The sequence below is a fragment of the Cucumis melo genome, chromosome 11 (assembly GCF_025177605.1).
Source record: "Cucumis melo cultivar AY chromosome 11, USDA_Cmelo_AY_1.0, whole genome shotgun sequence".
Lineage (NCBI taxonomy): Eukaryota > Viridiplantae > Streptophyta > Magnoliopsida > Cucurbitales > Cucurbitaceae > Cucumis > Cucumis melo.
In genome coordinates, this window is record NC_066867.1 from 18,031,078 (window position 1) to 18,041,528 (window position 10,451).

The window sequence follows — 10,451 nt, forward strand, 5'->3', positions numbered from 1 at the left end:
GAAATTAAGCCTACGATTTGTTCTTCATCATCTCTTTTATTTGTTTCTCATATCTTTTACTGAAAGAGGCTTTGCAGATTCGTTAGGTTTTATTTAGTTACGTTTTTTTTAGTTTATATCAATTTTTTCTATCAGTGGTATGATGTACTAATATTATATGTATTAATTGATTAAAACACTTACTACGTGTTTTTTATTTTTCCAAAATTGTTGCAGTTCATTGTAATTATGGTTAAGCTTGCAGTAATTGTTTTTCAGAGTGGTCAATGGGATGAGCAACATTGCTACGTGGATTATAAAACAATTTGTGTTTTGGTTGATGGAGTGATATCATCAGTTGATTATTCTATGAACTTGATTCGTATTGAAATTCAGGTTTAGTCATGTATTGAACTTCTAGTTTTAATTGGTTGCCTATAGGCAGTAATGATGTTCAACATGTTCTTAAGACTGTAAACATGTCATAACAACTATATCAACAATACATAAAGTGTATCATGCTTAGTGCATCAAGTGTATTTAATTAATTGAGTGTATTTAATTAATTGAGTGTATTGACAGTTTAGCAAGTGTATCAACAACATATCAAGTGTTTCAAACTAATAATATGTATCAATGAAGTTTAGCAAGAGTGATTGAGTGTATTAAATATATCAAGTGTATCAACGAACCATAATAAGTGTATCAACAATATATAAAGTGTATCATGCTTAGTGCATCAAGTGTATTTAATTGATTGAGTGCATCAACAGTTGAGCAAGTGTATCAACAACATATCAAGTGTTTCAAACTAATAATATGTATCACTAAAGTTTAGCAACTAATTAAGTGTATTAAATATATCAAGTGTATTAGCAAGCAATAACAAATGTATAAACAATATATAAAGTGCATCATTCTTACTGCATCAAGTGTATTTAATTGATTGAGTATATCAACAGTTGAGTAAATGTATCAACAACATATAAGTGTTTCAAACTAATAATATGTATAAATGAAGTTTAGCAAGTGATCAAGTGTATTAAATCTATCAAGTGTATCAACAAACAATAATAAGTGTATAAACGATATATAAAGTGTATCATTCTTAGTGCATCAAGTGAATTTAATTGATTGAGTGTATCAATAGTTGAGCAAATGTATCCACAATATATCAAAGTGTTTCAAACTAATAATATGTATTAGTGAAGTATTAGAGAGTAAAAAAAGTGTATAAGCAGAACAACAGTGAAACAAATCAGGTGCATCAATAGTATATATTGGTGTATCAACCGTATATATTGGTGTATCAACCGTATATATTGGAATTAGATGAAAAGTTAAAACGTGAAGGGAAGAAAAATATGTGAAATGACGAAGGATAGCTTCATAATTTTCGTATTTTTAAAATGTGGGTTGGACTTCAATTTTGCTATTTTTGCAAATATAAAAATAATGTGGTATGAGTCTAATTTATGATACATATTTATAAAAACCCCTTAAAAAATATATATATTTTATAATAAAATTTTTAAATAAATATTTATTAATAATTTTTAGGGATTTTAACTTACGTGACCTGACCTAAATAGGGACCGATCAAAGTTTAAAATGGTCATTTTTTTTTACATAAAAGGTAACGCAGTGGGTTTTTACACAAAACTAAGGCCCAAATGACCAACAGCTTTTGATTTCTCCATTGAATTTGATAGAAGGAGCTCGAACTCACTCATGGGTGTGGGGAGTCGAAAGTTCACGATTCTCATTTTAGGGTAAGTGAAAATGAATTCAGCCTTCTTTCCTCCCTCCTGGGAATAGAGATAGCAGCCAAAGCATCAACTGATCCTACAACCTACCTCTTCGAAGGAAGAATCTGAACCCAGTTTCAAACCGCTACGTGGACTAAAAGAGATGCCTCTCTCCCTTCCAATCGACCCTCTCGCTTTATTTAGCTTAGCTCTCCTCTCTTCCATTCTTGGGATCGTCAACCTAGTTTCCAGAAGTTCCAACAAGAGGAGAAAGAGGAAAGCAAGGAATTTTTCGGATTTCTTTCTTTCGATGCGAGTTCAGGTCTCACGACGAAACAAGGGAAAGTCACTATTAAGGAAATTGCAGAATAAGGGATATTCGCTTTTTTTTTTCAAACATGTTGGAAAGTACCTTCCTTAAGCAACCTCCTCTAACTGCAAGCATATTGGAATGAAATCGACCAATTACCTGTTTTCTAATTTTTTTATGAAAACTAAGGTTTCATTGAAGGACGATGCTGACAAAGTAAAGAATTTAACCGTAACATACTAGCAAGGTAAGCATTTTTTGTTTGTTCTTCAGTAAACTGATTAGGGTATATTACAGAGGATTTGGGATGAAACTAAAATCGAGACGTTATCCAAATTTATTTTTGGGTTTGAACAATAATGACGTGTTATAGATGAAATCCAAGAACTACTTTTTTTATCCAACATGCATGTTGTTTCCCAATAATTATTTATGAATGGAAATAGTATATGGGATGGGTGCATGCTTTTGAATCAGTAGAATGAAGGTTGAAGTAATATTAAATTGTGTCCCTTGGAAATCTGAAGAAAACGTGGCACTTTTGAATGGTATATGTGATATCTGTGTAGTGTATTATACAATGGCCAAAGATATTAGTATATATGTTCAAATAGTTGTTGATTTTCATAGTTTTGTACTGGTGTGTATCTACTTCTGTTATCCAAGTAGAAGATAATGTGAAATTTTATCATGGTATCTAGAGTATATGAGTTAGTGTATTATAAATTTTCGAAGATAAAATTGTGGTATTTAGAAGATACGTTCTGATGTATATCCACTATTGTTCCTTATATGGAATTGGTTTATTGTGTTCTGTCTGTTTAAAATTGTAGTAGTTTGTAGATTCTTATTGTTTGGTGTGTTTTATATTTTCTGGAGATACTTCTTATATTGAAAATGTACTTGCAGAAGTAGTTTGTTAATGATAATGTTATGTTTTTTTTCCAGTCGGATATATGGTTTGTGTAAGAATTTCTGAAGATAATTATGATAGACATAGAAGACAAAGAGTACTGGGTTCTATTTCTAGGCCAAAAAAGTAAAAAAAAAAAAAACTTATAGTAATTCATGCAGAGGCGATTATATATTACAATGTTAAGTATTTATTAAATATATCGAGTTTTATATAAAGTAGTTTCACTTACAAATCATATATAATATTTTAAGATGTACCCATAAGTGATAACATGTAGAAATACAAGTTATTATAGTCTTTTGAGTAGAATAATGAAGCCTTAATGCATAAAAATGGAAGAAAACATTTAGGAAAGTAAGGAAGTTGACTAAATTGTGCATTGCGTATTACAAAAGAGCCTTATGCCTGTTTATCGTGTTTTAGCGTTTTATTTTAGGATTTTAGGCAAGATGAAGAGCAATCCGGCGAGATAATGTTAAGCGAGAAGGATGTAAGAGAACTAACCTAGAGACCACTATAACAAGACTAGGCGAGAGATAAAGCACTAGCAAACAAAAGAGTAGTTGGCACGAAACCTGCAGCAGGTGTGAATATCTGTAGAGCTAATAAGGTACCGTTGTGGCGCTTACTCAGCTTTATCAGAATTAATTAGAACCCATGTTTGCTTGCTCCCATACCGTCCTGTCACATCACTTTTCACCTATAAATAAGAGGCTTCTCTCCTTCATTGGACGTGTGCGAATTTCGACAAACTAAATTATAGAGAGTAAATGCTTTTTCCCTCCATTCCTTTCTCTGTTTTAGGTAAGTGTCTGAAAAAGAGAGAGAGATTCCCCTATTCCATTTCCCCTTCGTGTAAAGCAAACCCGGAGCCAAAGAGTATGAACACTCATACTTTGTGACTTGCTTCACTTTTATGTGTCCCATTTGTGTATTTTGTAACATTGATTTGTAATATTAACTCCATGGTCGAGAGGCCTAAAGCTTTATTTATATTATCAATGTTTTCTTTCTATCATTCTTCTATATTTCTTTTATTTTTACATTCATTGCATGTTTAGTTAATTGTTTGCGTAATATAAGTTGTTTTAACAATAGATATTCTACTTGAATGCATTATAAGTCTTGATTAGCCAAATACAACCACCAATACCTTATCTTCTTCAAGAGAAAAGATAAAGTAATGATTGTTATCACTTAATGCATGATAACCCGTGTTTTGCTAACCATAAGGCTAGGAGATTGTAGCAAATTACTTATAATCCAAACAAATAGTATAGAGACAAATCATAGATTAACTTCAAGTATTTGGATCCCGAGAGGCGAGCAAGTATGGTGAAAGCATCGAAAGGTTGCTTGCCTTCATTCTAAAGTTAATAGATACTTTGCATTGCCTCAAAATGTTAAACTCTCATGTTTTACATATAATTAATTAGAATTTTTCTTCCTCCCACGCCAAAGCACTGAGTTCATGTTTCATTGCATTTCATCGCCATATTCACCTTGTTGCTCTACTGTACATATACTGTGCATATTTCATTTAAAGAGTTAGGAACAATATACTGTGCATATTTCATACAATATACTTACCGCATAAGGTTGTAACGCAAGATAAATCCACTTAGAAAGCTAGTTCCCTATTTTTTACCTTGGACTTACCAGAAAACCTCTTTCACTGCTTGCATGCACTTGGGTGAGAAAGAGGAAGACTTGTACTAACAGTTCATTATCATGCATTTAGCAACACATAGGTTGGGCATGCACCTTTTTATCCCATAGCCTTAACCTAGACGCCATGTTCAGTCGCATTATTAGAGTTTTGCATAATAAATCCATGAGTTAATTTTGCACATATCACATAAAACATACTTCATGCGAGTAAAAGTTACAAGCGAACAAGAAAGATGCAGTAGTAAGAAAGCAAGAATTTGATTATTTAGAGTTTGAGGAAACATTTGAATACATTTCTATAGCCATGGTGTTTCCAAAAACTGTCCATTATAATAAAATCAAACCACAAGGCACACAAAAGTAGTGCCTTACAAAGAAACGACGTAGGTAAAACATATTAGCTATTATTATACTATAGATAATGTAAATGGTTGAACGATTGAGTAGAAAGCTAAACGATCGTGTAGGAAAATTAAAAAGGTTCTTGAAGTTATAATTATCATATCAGTGGAGTTGGATTCTAGGTATCTTGACATGCAAAGACTTGAAATTTATTTAAGTAAGAGTTGGCAAGAGTTTAAAGAGTATCTATTTTGGGATTTGCTTAAATAAGAGATTAAAGTGAAAGGGAGTGGTTTATTCTAAGATTAAAACTCTCGCATAAGAAAGAGAAATTAGCTAAGAATGTTGCTAAGAAGCTCTTTTGTAAAGAAGAAAGGTTTGGGTAAGGCTCTCTGAAAAAAGGGAAAACAATTTGAGAGTGAATTTCTAAATGATCACATATTTCTAAAGCTTTCCTTTCTAATGGTCATGTTTTCATGAATCATGTTTACGTTTATGAAAAGCATGTTTATTAAAGAAAGCTCTAATGCTAGGCTTTGAAGTTAAAGTTCATGTTCTATTAATTATATTTTATGCTTGTTTGAGAGTAAACCATTAGTTTTATTCATATCAATGAGTTAGTTGTTATATGGACAAAATGAGTAAAGACAATAATGTAGAGAAGGTATGCATGGTAGAATGAGGCGAGACAATTCATAAAATATGTGTATTGCACCAGGAAGCCTAAGCAACAAGGAACGAACCAGGAAATTCTCGAAGACGTTGATGAAAAGGCCATCACAGTAGTCCATGCACGAGAATGGTCCAGGTCTTGGTGTGTAACGCCCCAACAAATTTAATTTCCTTTTATTATTATTATTTCTTTTAGGTGTGGTTATGGGAAATTTCGAATTTATTTGAGGAACATGATCATTTTGACTTGTGATTAATCAAGGTTTAGAGACATAATCATTTTGATTTGGATAATTAATTTGGTAAGGTTGTTTGTTGAAGATAAAATAATTGAATTAGGCTAATGTGATATTTTAGTTGGAAAAGAATATATATATTTTTGAAAGGGGATGTTGTGATTGGATAATTTTTGAAAATTTAAGATATTGGGAGATTTAATTGGAGAGAGAGAAAGTTGTTGGTTTTGAATTAATTGAAGGGAAAAGAAAAAGGGAATTTATTTTGGGTTTTCCTTATAAATGAGCCTTGGGACCCGTGTACCAAAAGTAGAACCTTTTTTTTTTAAAAGAAAAAGAGAGAGCAACCTAAAGAAATTTTTGGAAAAAAACCCTAGCAAGTGTCGTCGCCGCCGTCCAGCCGTCGCCGAGCGCCGCCTTCAGCCAGACACCGCGTCGAACGTCCCTACAAGTCAGCCGAACAGATCAGCCGACCCGCGCCGCCAGCCGCCCGAGTTCGAAAGCCGTGCGCCGCGCCCCGTCGCACGACCCGATCGCATCTCCGCCCCGCGCTCAAACGAAACTCTTGCTGAGCGTCGCGTCTCCTCCGCCTGCACGCCGTCGCCCGAGTCAGAAACTCGACCCGCATCACCCCTTCGCGACCTGAGCCGCACATTCTGCCGCAGCCGATCCACGTTTCCAACCCGAACAGAGACGCCGCGCCTTCGACCCGGAACCCGACCCGCGCAGCCGCTCTGCACCGTCAAGCCGCGCCGCGTGCACCCGCAAGCCAAGTCGCATCTCCCTTCTGCCGCAAGCCGAGCCACACGCGCGTAGCACCTGCACCCGAGTCGAGTCGAGCCGCGCCTGCACCCAAGCCGAGCTGGTCTCTGCTTTTCCAGCCGAGCCGCCAAGCATTTTTGGAGCCACCTAGTTCTTTGGTCCTTTCCCCCACGTGTCCTTAGTGAGTTTGTGGTAAGTTGGTTGGATTTTTGGCATACCCAACAAAGAGTAATCTTGGTTTTAAATAATTTAATTTTGGGTTAAATTAAATTATTTTTTTGAAAGGGCCGGTTGAACCAAACGGAGTTGGAACGTGGGATTTCTCGACTTAAAGGGAACTACTGCAACCTCGACCTAGGGTAAGTTATCTCAACTGCACTTTGGGTCTTGGGTCGTTTGGTGATTTAATTATGAATTTTGGCGTTATTAAACACTTAGGACCTCGCTGCTTGGAAAGCACACTTATCTTGCAGTTAGGACTCGTTGAGCAAATCTCCAGGTAAGAGATTTCTACTACTAGCTCTACGACTAGAACCATGAGACCGCATACACTTCCAGTTATGCATGTTAAGGATTAGACTGTATAACACATGTAAATTTATGAGAGCATGATGTGACTGATGATGTGGTTTTATATGATGGCATGGTAATGTGATGACGTGGCTTATTATGACTGTATGTTGGATATTGTGATGAGATGTGAAATGATGATTAGACTGATACGATTACATGATGATGTTATGCTTATGTATGCTATGGTTAGGGTATCTGTTAGCATAGCCTATTAGAGTCGTACCTGCATGGGTGTCCTTCGGGATCACCACCTATTTAGGACTGCGTAGTCCGACGGGACGCCAGTCTAGCGTGGATATAAATTTGATTCGAGTGATTGGACGAGATCCTCGCAACCCGATTGTCTTAGTGTTGCCTCCGGGTTCACTACAGACCAGTATGTCCTAGGTGCTCCCCCGGGACACCGAAGACCAGATTTTCGTTCCTACGGGAGCACATGTTGCACGTGTTCGGGAACGTGCCAGATATTGGATACCATTTTCAAGACTCTAATAGGAGGTTAACATGCACCTAGTGGGACTAGTAGTGGGTCCCTTACTGAGTATTTTATACTCACTCTCTCCATATATCATGTATTTCAGGTAGAGGCCGAGGTAGGGGCAAGGGCAAGCTGGCGAGTGACCAGAAGTGACCGTGGCGAGCCATAGGAATTTCTGCTTCCGCTTACACCCCGTTTTAAACATTTAGTACTTGAGTTTTATTTTCTTTTTTATTTACTGTTTCATTTCTTTAAAAGTAGATAGGGCTCGAGTAGGATTTCAATATTTATTTATATTTCGCACATTACCCTGATTCGATTTTTATAAATAAAATTCTGAGGTTTTATTTGTTTTAACTAAACTTTATGACTTAAATTATGTTATTTACATTTAGTAATGACTTCGGCTCAGTATAAGGAGTTGGGTCGTTACATGGTGAAAGGAATAAGTGAAACTAATGTGTATTTATGAGATTTGAAATGTGTTATTGAATTTATGAGTCTGTGTTTAAATGAAAATGATTTATGAATTGTATCCTCAAAAAGTTTTCCAAAAGCATCACAAACTAAGTCATAAACTTACGTTTTAATTTTTCCCTTCTCAGGTTGTAAGAGGTAAGCAATCGTTGAGAAAGATAAGTGATTGGGTAGATAAGTAAGCGATCATTTAGGACACCAAGCGATCTTGTTTGAAAGGGTAAGCGATTCAAGCTAAGCAATCAAATAAGGAGCTAAATGATCAGACTGGAAACTAAGCGATAAGGTTGAAGGCGTTTAGAGTTTCTTATTTAAATCCTGTTTTAAGATCTTGTTTCATGTACTATCGTAAAACTATTTGTCTCAGTTTATGCAACAATCATTCGTGGATGTATCATGTTAGGCTCAAAGTGAGTGACTTAATGGACGATTAGACTAGGAAGATGTGATAAAAGGTGCACGTCCTATCTATGCATTGCTAATTTCTAATGAGATGCAAGTAGTACTAGTTTTCCTCTCTATCAATCAAGTATAAGCGAAGAGAGTGGTTTCTTGGTAAGTCCAGAACTCATGATCTTAAGTGAATAAAAGTGAAGTTTTGTGTTGTTTTTCCGTTGCATATGTTTGGTTTTGGTTGTATTCTTTATAGTTTGGTAATGTTAAAGGACTTAAGCGAGTGTTTTGACATTTTGTTTTTGAGGTGTTAGGATTGCAAAGTCATGTTTCGTTTCGCTTAAGGATGCGTGCAGGGCATTGTGATGTGATATTATAGGTGTGACAATAGAAATTAGTTAAATTGTTATGTTTAATTAATTGTAATATTATAGGGAGAAAAACATCACATGATCCAAATGTACCAGACATTGTGATGAAAACTCTTAAATACAAAATTCTAGGAAATCAAGTGAATAATTGAAATTTAAATTTAGATATAATACTAAACTTGGTCTATATGCTAATGATATTTGTATTTGAACTTCTTTTCAAGATTAATAGAGTGAGGCAATCAGAAGTTCATAATGATGGTAATTCAGAATCAAATGAGGTATATATTTGTTGAAAATACTTATTGTATATAAATCATGGATATTTGTTGGCAATAAATTGGAAGCTCTAGAATCCAAAGTAATAGCGAAGTGGCCAATAGAATGAATAATTGGAGCAATGTGTTGGTCCACATTTGATGTTATTCTATGGTAAACCCATTTCACATCTCTATCAATTGCAATAGGCAAATCTCCTTTTTCAATCATTCTATAGGACCTAAGCAGATGTATATATCTCGATTATCCAAATTAACAAAATTTCGTAACTTGGATATTAGAGTATTGTGTAACTTTTGAAACGACATCTATTCATGGACTAAAATATCTGATACACTGTAACTAATATAGTTGTCTGGATTGTTTAGAAAACTATTGTAAAATATCTTATACACGTAACTATTGTAAAATATCTGATACATTGGAACGTTGGTCATAATTGATCAGAAAAAAATATACAACTGTAATATACGCCTATAATAACCCTTGGTATATCCCGAATAAACATTCAATCTGATTCCAAATTTATATACAATGTGAAATTATAAAATAAGTTTTAAATATACAATGACTACAAATTTGCCTTTTCTTGACGCACTTAATTTTTGATTTCTTGATGGCCATGACAAAAGACCATCAAGAAAAATATTTTTCTTGACGTTCATGTGCGTCAAGAAAAGATCTCTTATTTTGTTGAACAAGTAGGCAAAAAAGTTAAAAAGTGCGAGTTCTTGAGTTGTGCTTTTGTTGATAGGTAAAAGCCATCAAGAAAAACCATTCTCGATCGGCAATAGACATCAAGATTACATTATTTATTGACTATCCGAAACCGTAAAAAAAAACCCTTTATTAATTGACAATACATATAAAGAATACTATATTACTTGACGGACATTGCACAACAAGTAATAGTATATTTTAATTTTTGGTATAAGTTTTTATTATGGGTATAGCCCATCAAGAAATATATTTAAGTTGACAATCTATGGCCATCAAGCAAAGGCCCACGAGTGACTTGATGTATTCTTTTTGAGGGGCGACAAGAAGAATAGTAAAATATAAGGTTTACTTTAGATAAATGACAATTTTATTTTTAAATTGGTAAAATAGCAAAACAGTTAATTTTTAAATAATAAATGGGAGGATTATGCCTTAAATACCCCTACCTAATTGACAAATTCGATTTCTAAATAAAATGGTAACAAAAACCACAAATACCCTATAATTAATACAAACTATGCACA

General features: G+C 34.5%; 1 long non-coding RNA gene across 1 annotated transcript; it reads left to right on the forward strand.

Annotated features, from left to right (window-relative positions):
- Positions 1-1,633: 1,633 nt before the first annotated feature.
- Positions 1,634-3,979, forward strand: LOC107990938 (uncharacterized). Its single transcript, XR_001762783.2, has 2 exons — positions 1,634-2,284; positions 3,377-3,979. It is a non-coding gene; the product is annotated as an uncharacterized LOC107990938 (long non-coding RNA).
- The last annotated feature ends 6,472 nt before the right edge of the window (positions 3,980-10,451 follow it).